Genomic DNA, 12075 nt, shown 5'->3' with positions numbered 1-12075 from the left:
TGTCAGAAAGTTTTAACAAAAATCAGAGAAATAAATGTAAAGACATTGACATTCTAGGATGATAACTCCAGCAATTTAAGTAAATCAATCAATCTCAAAGCTTTTTTTTTTTTTTTTTAATAAACTCTTTTGCCAGTTCAGGCTTAAAAGGAAAGCTAGGTCATCAATTTATATTCATACAGGTAGAGTAAGCAGCTTTTCCTTTATTTAATAAAAGAAAGAGTCTGCATTATCCTTCTTTCAAATATGCACATTTGTAAAATGACTATTAAATTCATACCACTGGGATCACTACTAACAGCAGTAGTGCCGGAAATAATTTTGTTTAAACCATGCGTACAATATAAATCAAGCAGTAATTGAATTCCTCAGCGAAATTGCTTTCTAGAGTTGTTTTCATTCTAATAATTAAGATAGTTGGAACTCTGAATGTCTAGAATTGCTTTCATAACCAAGACAAATGTTTGTCGATCTAGATAGAAAAACCAGATCCTGTGATTATTCCATGCTTATTCCACATGCATATATTAACAAATACATTTCAATTAGCTAATGAGGCCAACCTTGAAAGATGGAAATTCTAAATATTACTGTCCTGTTTGGGGTAAGTCTATTTCAAATGCCAGCTGGAACTGCATTCTGCAAGTGCAATTATCAGATATTCAGACAAACATTATTTTGGGGAACTATACAGCGAAGATTTCAAATTCCAACATTTTAATGTTTGGTCATTGAGCTTTCTCCTCAAATTACAATGCTATCTGTAAGTCTGTGTTTTTTATCTGCAAATGAATGCTCAATAAAGCAATCAGATAATACTATACAAGTTACATATCTAGCAGTCTGATTAACAAATATTTATTGACGACATTGTGATCCCAATCATCCTATGTGAAGATGAAATTAAATAGACAGAAGGAAAGTATCAAGGGCTTTCTTGCATTTTCTGGAGTCATTAAGCTAAGTGTAATTTCCCCAAAATAGGTGCTCTGAGTTTATGTACTAAAGTTCCTTGGTATCATGCTGACAAGAGCCAGTTTTTTTTTTATTACTACCCTGTGTTTTTTAAAAAAAGCACTTAAATTTTTTGTCTATAAAAAGTCAGTATAACTGAAAAGTGTTACAACTTCTTAAATGTTTAATGCTTATTCGAATTATAAAGAACCTCTTTCCATCACTTTTAAATAGAACATGAGAGAATAGAAGTAAACCCACATGTCAATAACTCTAGCTTATCCAGAAAAACTATACAATTAGTAAAAGTACCCCCCACCCAAAGATAAGCATTGTGCTTCTTTGTAAGGAAAACTGTTGCAGCAGTTCTGTACCTTTGGAGCAGAAACAGAATATAATCTTTTTAAACATTTCTGAGGTTTAATAATCTGTCCACTTCTAAATCTGTTCAGCTAATAAAATGCCATTAATAAGTAGTCAACACTTCAAGTCATGGCTGGTTCTCTGAAATATAATACACATTATATTTCACCTCCTTATTAAAAATGTTGAGAACTGGGACCAGCCCCTGTCTAGGAAGCGAGCATAAAATAAAAAAATATTTATAATTGTCCTCTTTGGCGCTCTACAGATATTGACTTCATGAAAGGCTGGGGGGGGGTGCGGGGGAGGGAAGGGTTTCCTGCTAAAGATTTCATTCATTAGAATAGTGCTAAATAGAATATTGCAGATGTTTTCCTGCTTCTTCCATCTAAGTGCAACACAGGGTAGCTAAAATGTGGTGCACCTGACATCCCAAGCCTCTTCACATAAGAAGTGTTAACTTCCTGGGAAGAGAAGGAGGGATGGGATGAGAACATTCGAACCTTTTAATATATTCTGATATGCAAGTTCTCATCAGAGTAGCTGACCCATCAAAATCGCTACTGGGTTCTCATGTAACAAAGTGGGGGCACGGGGAGTAGTACAAGGAACAATAAGATAAATCAGACATATGGAGTATGCTGTTCATCCACATTCTGGGAAACAGTAAGCCACCCAGTTGCCTCCTGAAAAGGAGACTTTTTGGAGTGGAAGGAGCAAAGGTACTGGTCACTCCATCCCCATCTATCAAATTAGATGTCTGACTAATCCAAAGCAAGACAGGTCCAGAGGTGGACAATAATACCTAGGACAATGCTGGCACTGTAAAAATAATAATCATAGTGTAGGAGAAGGATTTTATAATTGTACTATGAGAATTAATGTACGATTTGATTTCATCCTGACAGAGTCTGTGCTGATGTTAAGGCAGGGACAGACCACAACAATCTTTATGACTGATTATGGTCACCCTTTTGTTTTAGGATAAATTAAAATGTCTACTATGGTTTCCTATATGTATTACAAATTAGGCAGTCCAGTTAAATATACATTTCTTTGTTTTAATGTTTAGTAAGTAAGAGACAGGATTTTGTATTGTGTCTATGTTAAGGAGATTCAAAATAAACTGACACTATTTGTATTCTCAAAGGTCTCTGTAAAAGATTGTTTGTGTGAATGAGGAATGCATGCATCAGGAAAAGATAAGGTGTGAAGGTCATTGTTATAGCCAGATGGTCAAGGAAGAAGGAGTAAAGAGAGTTAACGACACCAGAGAATCATCAATGCGCATCCATAATGAAGGAAGGGCAAACTGAGGACCCTGAGGTGAAGGCTAGCACCCCTAAAGACAGGACAATTGATTAAATCGAAACCAGGACAGGATGACCCTCTCAGAGGTGCTTTGGAATGTTAACACCAATCAAGGAGTAACCAATCAGAAACTGACACAGCAAAATCTATAGACTTCAACAGAGAAAAAGGACTATAAGAACAGGGTGCTTTGCCATGGGACTTTGGTAGGGGTTTATCAGACAGAGGGTGTAACAATGTTGAAAAAACGGTTACTTACCCTGCAGTCCCCAGGGCCCCAATCCTTTGGGAAGGGTTGGAAGGACTGGGCCTACTGAGGCCCCATAAGACTGTGCTACTTCTGAGAAGAGGCTGTGATGAATCTGTGACCACAGAGGAAACCGCTAGGCTAGGGTATTGAAGGACTGCTCCTACCTGAGCCCATGTGCGAGTTGGGGTGAGGCCTGGTAAGCTAACTAGCATGTGTGTAGGTTTTTATAGGTTTTAATAAGTATTCTCTGTAATGCTTTTGACCTTAAGAACTAAGTCGGCTTGCCTAGGAAGTATTGTGTGGTACCTTATAACTAGCGATTACACCTGTTAGCGGTCTCTGAAGAGAAAGCAAGGTAGTGTTATTATTTGATGATAGTGAGATCAGAACAAGCCACCAGGTTTCTGCCCCAAAGAACATACAAATCTAACTAGCAGCTGAATGCCTGTGTTATCACACAGGTGTAATTTGTAAGACACATGTAAAAAAGCTGAAAATGGCTGAGAATTTAAAAATTGGATGCTAAAAGACCATGAATCGCCATGATGATTTAACCTGGTGATATTTTAAACAAGAAGAGCTCTCCTACATGCTTGTATCTGTTTCCATTACTTTACACACATACATTTTAGGCTTTGAGCGATATGAGTGACATTCCTGAAATTTTATTATATAAAGATTAGTTGTGGTGCACTGAAATGTTAACGTGGTGAAAATCTTTTCTCTTATCTAGGAGAGTAACCAGAAGGTTCCAACTACCCTGAGGATACACATATTAGAGGCACAGAGCCAAAGAGAGTTCTGGGTTTCATTACAGAGATAAGTTCATACAGAGTCAGAGCCCAGCAGTGGACCTACAAGGGACCAAAAGTTATCCCAAACTTCCTACTTGGTATCAAGCCACAATACCAGAGTCTAGGTTATCCTTTGGTAGTTTAGAACTTGGCTGAAAGACCACAGAGGGTGAACTTACTGTATTATAACTGCCCCAATGTTGTTAGCATCAACATCTTCTGCAGATGAAGGAGAAATATATAAAGACATTTTTCAAAACTGTTTGTGGATTATTCAAAACAGCTTATTTTTATGGTTTCAAATTCTCGAGAATCAATGACTCAAAATTTGGTAAGGGGACAAAAAATTTCTATTCGCTCAATGGGCAGTGGATTAGGCCCCGAGTCTAGAGCTCAAACTGGTAGTGACTAAAATTTGTTACTGAGAATTACTTACAGGCTTCTATGAAATGAGCTATACTGAATCGCATACCTAATGCACAAATGTCTCATAAATCTCTCATTCAGAACTGAAAAAAAATGGATTCTATTGCCAGGGCTCTTGGTAGAGAAGACAGACACTAAATGAAACATAGACTGGATTCTCCTCTTAATAAGAATCAGGTAAAGATTTGGGTACATTGGTAGGGCACCATATTGAAACTTGCATTGCTGCTGTCCATGCATTAGCTTTTGTGAAAAATTACAGGACTTCCATCACACAAGGACAGCATCCACTAGTCTTCAAGAAAGGATACGTTTCTGACTTTTTTCACAATTACGTTTAAAAGTAACTTTATGAGTATTTGAAAGTTATGTCAAGTGCATGTGACTTTTCATTTATTTTTAAATATACTCTATTGAGGTGCAAAGTTTCAGGAAATATACACATATGCTTGCATTCAGAGCTCAACGTATTGAAAAAATAAAACTACCAATGTTTCAACAATTGCACAAATTCTGAAAACAGACATGCAATTTCAATTTGTGACTGCTTTATATTAAAAAAAAAACCCACACGAAGTTTCAATAATGTTAATATAAGTGTTTGATCCGCTACATTGATCTATTTTATACCTCTCTTTGGCTTGGAGGGGGCAGAGAACTGGAAAATGCAGTTACTCTCACCAGAGAAAGTAATTTGACCACATTTAATTTGTGCATTTAAAATCTCAATCACAGTTTGCATTAACATAAACCAAAAAACTAATATGAGACTGTTACATGTGACTGCTGATATAATTTGAAATATAAAATAAAATTGAGTGAGGAATAAGAATATACAGATAATAAAATACATTGCACTATAAATGCTTCATAAATACTTGTTCATCGTTCTTATTTATTTCACTTTCACCAATCATCAGGAAAGTGACTCTTTTTTTTCCCTTTTTACATTGTCACTTCAGTTTCAGTAGAGCGCTGTACCTTCTGCATTAACAAAGGCCTTGCTATTTCCGAAACTTTCCTAGCTATTTTCTATTCTCCTATAGAAATTGCTGAAATTCAAACATGATCCAAGGTTTAATAGGTCAGTGTTCATTGATAGCCAAGTCCTATCCCCTCTGCTTTGCTGATCTTTCCCTTTTGCTCTGATTGCTAAGCATTTCCTTTTCTTCCCCTCTGCGTCTGACACAGAAACTAAATAAGAAATAGAGGGTGTAAAAGCACTCAGCAGTGGCACAAATAGGAATTAACAGCAGGATAGTCAGACAGGTTAAAATTGGGAGAGAAAAGGCAACAAACCAACCTCTTAAATTCCTCCCCCCACATAAACACAAAAAAACCCCTATGAAATACTTATTTCCTATCAGCTACGCTATAAAATGTAACAGCATCTGAATACTGATTTTAAAGATCACTGCATTTTAAAAGATAATCACTACACAGTAGCATTGTGTTAATTTACATGCAAGTTATTTATTACCCAAATGTAAACAAGCTATTTTTTTCATTATGCAATAAGAATACTATGTAGTTAATGATGCCAATAGAAAAACATATGGAATGCAAAAAACACAGACTGTATAGAATAATCCATTGAAAAAACAGAGGGAATAAAATACAAAAATTGAACTGAAATAACATTAAGTATTTAAGAAAATTTTAAGATTTCCACTCTTTTTTTATTCACTTAGGCCCAAACTTTCCCCACTTCTACATGGGTCCAGAGGTCCCTCCAACAGTGGAGCCACTGCAGGTCTTTTAAACAACAGACAAGAAAAAGAAATCAGAACTCATGCAATGGATATACTCTGGGCAAAATCCTCAACGGACACACACTGCCTTGGCTCCATTGAAGTCAACGAAACCTATGAAAATTTACCATGCACACCAACAAAGGCAATGATCTCCAAAAACTCTGGTCCCACACACAAATTCACTACGTTTTCAGGTATGCAGCAAAGATAGCTATCACCCAATGCACTGCATATCCTTCCTTAGCTGCACACATTGGACTTGGATCCTGAAAGGTGCTTATCAATCTGATCCCAATCCAGAAAAGTTTGCTGGATCAAGGCAAAAGTGCTCAGCACTTTGTAAGATTAAATCCTTTACGAGCAGAGAAGAAAGAACTGTACAGCACACAAATCAAATTTGATCAAAAATACTTTAACTAAAATTTTCAAAAGAATTTCTCACTTATGACTACTTCCAATACAAATTTCAACCTTCAGTCGCCACCCATTTGGGTTACTAAACTGTTCAAAAAAGATTGCACAAGTTTTTATTTATAAAGAGGGAAAATGGCATTATTCCACTCTCTCAGTAAAAATGGTTGAACCAGTTTTGGTTAGATGTCTCAAGACTGATCCAGGAAAATTTCAACTATATGGATGAACATTTCAAAAAGTTATGAGTAGACCTGAAAATTCAGAACTTGAATGGCACATAATGCTTGTGAAAATTTAACTTGTGGTTGCTTCTTCTACTGGTGTACTGCACCAGGGTATATTCATATATATTTCCCCCCCCACACCATTTAGTAATATGCCAGGAGGATAAGAACCCCTTGTGCTATACTCTACTGGGGTTGTTTTTTCAATACCTATCTTTGGTGTACTTTGATGTGCAACAATTTGCTTTCCAGAACTATCTCTGAGGGAGGAATGGTTCATAAGACTTCTCAGTAATAATAACAACAACAACACTTCTATAGCAGTTATCAATGATGCGAATAGAATATATCAATCCTTTTCCATCCTCACTGGAAAGTGTTAGATATTTGAAAACTGAGGTGAGGGACAGCAAAGGCAAAAAGGAAAGCAAAATCCTTTATTAATGTATAATTTATTATTTGGAAACAATGTAAGAAAATGGAAATGAGACTGAAATTGTTCTTGGTATCCCAGATACTATGGAAGCAGCACATGTTCTGAAAGTGAAACAGAAGCCATGAAAGACTCTGACCCTCTCCTCCCCCTCCATTAAACAATGTACCACTATTATCCCATTATTAATTATTATTATTATTATAGGTGGGACTGGTATTACCGCCTATTGTTAAAGTTGCCCCAAGTTCCCATTATAAGACCTTGTTTTCAGTTGCTTATACTTGGTAAACTTTAATTATATGGAATAAAATTTTCCATGCCAGGTGTCTGCCACACACTAATTTATTTATTTTTTTTGGGGGGGGGGGGGGGGGGATTTCAGCCATTTCCAAGAACGAGGCTATGGGAAAATACATTGTGTCCATGCTAAAACATTTTGGTGACCTTTTCTTTGAAAAGCTCTAGCACCCCCATTCTTTGCAGCAGAAAGTTACTTACCTTGTAACTGGAGTTCTTCACAATATGTGGTTTCTATCTGTATTCCATTGTGAACACACATATACTCCATGTGCCTGAAACCAGAGAATTATTGCAAGCAGCGTCCGTTGGTCTGCACCCATGCCCTTGCTATCCTCATGCTCTACACCGAGGTATAGGGGCAGGGTGGATTGACCACCTCACCAGTTCCTTCTCTAGTACATATCTAATCATGGTTCGAAGCAGAGTGGAAGGGTACTGGAATACAGGTAGGGGCCCCACATCTTGAAGAACTCCAGTTACAATAAGGTAAGTAGCTTCCCCTTCTTCGAGTGCTGGTCCCTATGTGCATTCTATTGTGGGGGACTCAGAAGAGGAGGGGGCAAGAATACAGGTGGTAAAACTGCTTGTAGAACTGCTGTGCCAAAGGATAAGACATCAGTAGAGTCTTGGACCACTGCATAAGGTATTCTGAATGGATGGATGGATGGAACTCCATGTAGCTGCCCTGCAAATGTCAAGCAAGGGTACCTCTTGAAGCAATGTTACTGAGGCCTCTTGTGCCCTTGTAGAGAGACCCTTTGCACCATGTAGTGGAGGGAGCTCTGCCAACTGATAACAGAGTAGGATACAACCAGAGATCCATTTAGAGACACTGTCAGAGGATACAGCTTAACCTCAGACTCATTTTGCAATGGCCATGAATAGTTTAGGTGATTTTCTGACGGGTTTCATTCTCGTCAGGTAAAATGCCAATGCTTGTCACACATTTAGGGAATGAAGTCTCCTCTCCTCACTGGAGGATAGCTGGGTTGATTGGGACACCTGAAGCCAATTAGGGGCTGGCTGAAACTAGTTAAAAGCCTCCCAGTTAGTCAGTTGGGCACACGTGTCAGGAGCTGTAAGAGGAACTAAGCAGTACAAACCATATCAGGCGCAAGGAAGGAGGTCCTGAGGTAACGGTGAAGAAGGTAGTGAGTGGGGGCTGCTGTGGGGAAGTGGCCTAGGGAATTGTACATGTCCTACTTCCAAAAAGTCAGCTACCATAGCTGCTACTATTAGGGTCTCTTGGCTGGAGCCGGAGTAGAGGGCAGGCCCAGGCTCCCCCCTCCCGTCCCCAATTAATCACTGAGACTGGGAGACAACAGAGACTGCGTGAGGGAGGGTGTTTTCTCCTCACCTCCCTTGCTGGCTTATTATGAAAATGGCTCAGTAGGCTGTAACCCTTGCCTCTAGAGAGAGAAGGGCTACGTGGAGGGTCACAGTGAGCCTCTGAGGCTAGCGAAATCCACCAGGAAGCACGGGATCCAGTGAGACAAGGACAGAGCTTTGCCACAATACCCAGGAAGTGGAGAGTTACCCTGAATTCCTTTAGTGAGTGCAAAGACTCCTTTGCTCTAGAGTAGATCTTCCAATCAATACAATGTAGCAGCTGCTCTTAATAGGCATAATGTGCACCATTGTTACTACTGACATGTCATGAAATAATGTAAGAATCATAAAAAAATTTAAAAATTGAAATTCCTATACACATTTTCCAAAACCAAAATTGTCTTTGTTCCAATTTGAAACAAAAACAAACTTAGAAATATCAAAATTTTCTGTGAAATGGAAATTCCAAGTTTTGATCAGCTTTACATACAGACACATACGCAGACATAGGCACACATTTTATAAAATGATAAAAGGTTTAGAAAACCTGACCTATGAGGCAGGATTAAGAAAAGGACATATTTAATCTTTGGAAAAGAAGATTGGGGGTGTAGGATTGAAAACAGTCTTCTAATATATTAAGAGTTTTTATGAAAAGGACTGGGAACAATTGCTCTCCGTGTCCACTGAGGACAGGACAAGAAGTAATTGACAATCTTCAGCAACAGAGATTTAGGTTAAATATTAGGAAAATTTTCTAACTAAAAGGATAGTTAAGTACAGTGATGGGCTTCGAGGTTTTTAAGAACAGATTTTTACCAAACACTTTTGTGGCAGTGTATGCACATCCCGTCTCCTGTTGGGGGGATAATGGGTGCGCAGATACTGTGGTTAATGTCTACCCGACTGTCTTGGGCTTCACCACACTGAGGTCCAAGGGTCAGAGTCAAAGCGGCCCTTAGGTTTGGGGCTGTGAGGCCTAATGGCCGGAGTCAATACAGCAGCCCTTGAGTTCAGGACAGCGTGGCCTAGTGGCCAATAGCCAAGGGGCCACTGCCATGGGGGTGGTGGCGGCCTAGGTAGCTGGGCCTGGACCCACATGACTCCACTGGCCCCAACAATGGTGGAGTGGTCCGTCAGTGGGGAATCCCACTGAAACATGCTGACCTCACATAGGTGGAAGATACCACTCCCTCACCCTCCCTGGGTCACTTCCTACAATGCTTCCTGAAGCTGCAGTCCATGAGGCATCAGTGTCTATGGGCTCCTTGGTATGGGTAATTCCCTGGGGATCCGCTGGCCACAGATCTCCAGTCCAGATCTCGGGATCTCCGGCTGCCAGAGGCAAGGGCTGCGATGGCTCCTCAGCTGGAGCCTTCACCAAAGGTCCTCCCTCGCTGGCAGTCTGCCCAGACTGAGCCTGGTTGCTCCCTTTTATACTAGCATAGCATTTGGAGCATGCCCAGTACAGTCTGAGAGCCGGGATTTTCTCCGCCTATAGTGTGGGGTTAGCCCCTTCTGGCCCTGTGCAGGGTACGCACACCCCGCCAAAACTTGTCAGGGATAGTCTAGATATACTTGGTCCTGCCTCAGCACAGAGGATGTACTAAATCAGTGGTTCTCAAAGTGTGGGGTGCACTCCCCTAGAGGGGTGTAGGCATAGTTGCCAACTTTCACTCTGTAAATAGGCACCCTGACTTTCACAATAAGCCAAAAATCAAACAAATCCCATTTCAAAACAAGGCCAAAACAAGCCAATCCCTAAGAACCCCAACATTTTATGTGACTAGATCCCCCTGCCATGCAGTCTGGGACTGTGGTGGGCCCACTGTGCACCCCTGACTCTCTCCCCCCCTTGTCCCTGCTTACCCCTTGCCGCTGCTTGCTGGGAGCTGATCAAAAAAAGAAAGCAACAAGTTACAATAAGCAAGAAGCTACAAGCCAAACAAGCCACAACCTACAAGCCAAAAACTAGCCAACAAGCAACTCACAAGCCAATTAAGCCAAAAACAAGCCCAATTTCTGCATTTTTTTCACGGGTTTGCCCTGCAGAGACATGTTCAGGACGGCACCCCCTGCTCCCACGGGGGGTGGGGAGGGAGTGCCACACTTCCAGCCCCGCTCCGCCCCCAGCCAAGCTTCGCCTCCAACCCCATTCAGTCCCCAGTCCTGCTCCACCTCCAGACACAACTCTGCCTCACTCCCTCTCCACCCCCAAGACTAGCTCTGTCGCCAGACGCAGCTCCCCTCCACCCCCTGCTCAGCTCTGTGCTCATTCCCTCTCTGCCCCCAAACCGGCTCCACCTCCAGCCCACTGTTGAGGGAGCCTTGGATATGCAGTAATGGGGACGGGGCACAGACAGATTCTGTTACTGGTAAGGGGATGTGACTGGAAAAGTTTAAGAACCACTGGATTAGATGAACTCTCAAGGTCACTTCCAGCCCTAAATTTCTATGAGTTATCACTGTTTGAATACAAGGTGGGATTAGAGAGTAGCGATTTATTTGGCTCTGATTAAGTCCAGCCTGTGATGGGTTGAATCACAGAAACCCCCTTGGGAACTGCCAACTGATGTGCCAAGACTACTTCCGCTCTTGCTTTCCTGTCCTGTCCGCTTAGTACTTCAGTGCCCTGCCTGGTTTGAGCCAGACCTGCTAGCCCGCGGCAAACCCAGACCCAGGTCTGAACCACGTCCCCTAATAGCTGTAGGCTTAATTGAAAGCAACACAGGAAGTGTTCCTGTCCTTGACACTCAGATGCCCAACTCCCAATGGGGTCCAAACCCTAAATTAATCTGTTTTACCCTGTATAAAGCTTATACAGGGTAAACGCATAAATTGTTCACCCTCTATAACACTGATAGAGAGATATGCACAGCTGTTTACACCCCCTCCAAGTATTAATACATACTCTGGGTTAATTAATAAGTAAAAAGTGATTTTATTAAATACAGAAAGTAGGGTTTAATTGGTTCCAAGTAGTAACAGACAGAACAAAATGAATTACCAAGCAAAATAAAATAAAACACGCAAGTGTATGTCTAATCAAACTGTATACAGATAAAACCTCACCAGTTCCAGTAAGCTTTCTTTTACAGACTAATCTCCTTCTAGTCTGGATCCAGCAATCTCTCACACCCCCTGCAGTTACTGTCCTTTGTTCCAGTTTCTTTCCAGTGTCTTTGGGGGGTGGAGAGGCTCTCTCTTTAGCCAGCTGAAAACAAAATGGAGGGGTCTCCCAGGGGTTTAAATAGACTTTCTCTTGTGGGTGGAGACCCCCTCCTCTCTCCTATGCAAAGTCCAGCTACAAATTGGAGTTTTGGAGTCACCTGGGCAAGTCAAATGACCACGCATGACTGAATTCCTTACCAGCCAACCCACATTCCTTGGAAAGCTCCGATGTGGATTGGCATCTCCAAGTTCATTGTTTGCTTAAGGGCTTCTTGACTGGGCACTTACTGAGAATAGTCTTTTCTCAGGAAGCTGACCAACTGCTTCACTAAAACCTACTTAGAATCAG

General features: G+C 40.8%; 1 protein-coding gene across 9 annotated transcripts in view; it reads right to left on the bottom strand.

The window, feature by feature from the left end:
* The window catches only part of PTPRM (protein tyrosine phosphatase receptor type M), a 682939-nt gene that overhangs the window by 401045 nt on the left and 269819 nt on the right, over positions 1-12075 (bottom strand). The window lies entirely within an intron of this gene.

This window comes from Caretta caretta, chromosome 2 (assembly GCF_965140235.1).
Source record: "Caretta caretta isolate rCarCar2 chromosome 2, rCarCar1.hap1, whole genome shotgun sequence".
Taxonomy (NCBI): domain Eukaryota; kingdom Metazoa; phylum Chordata; order Testudines; family Cheloniidae; genus Caretta; species Caretta caretta.
This window is presented reverse-complemented; position numbering and strand designations above follow the sequence as displayed.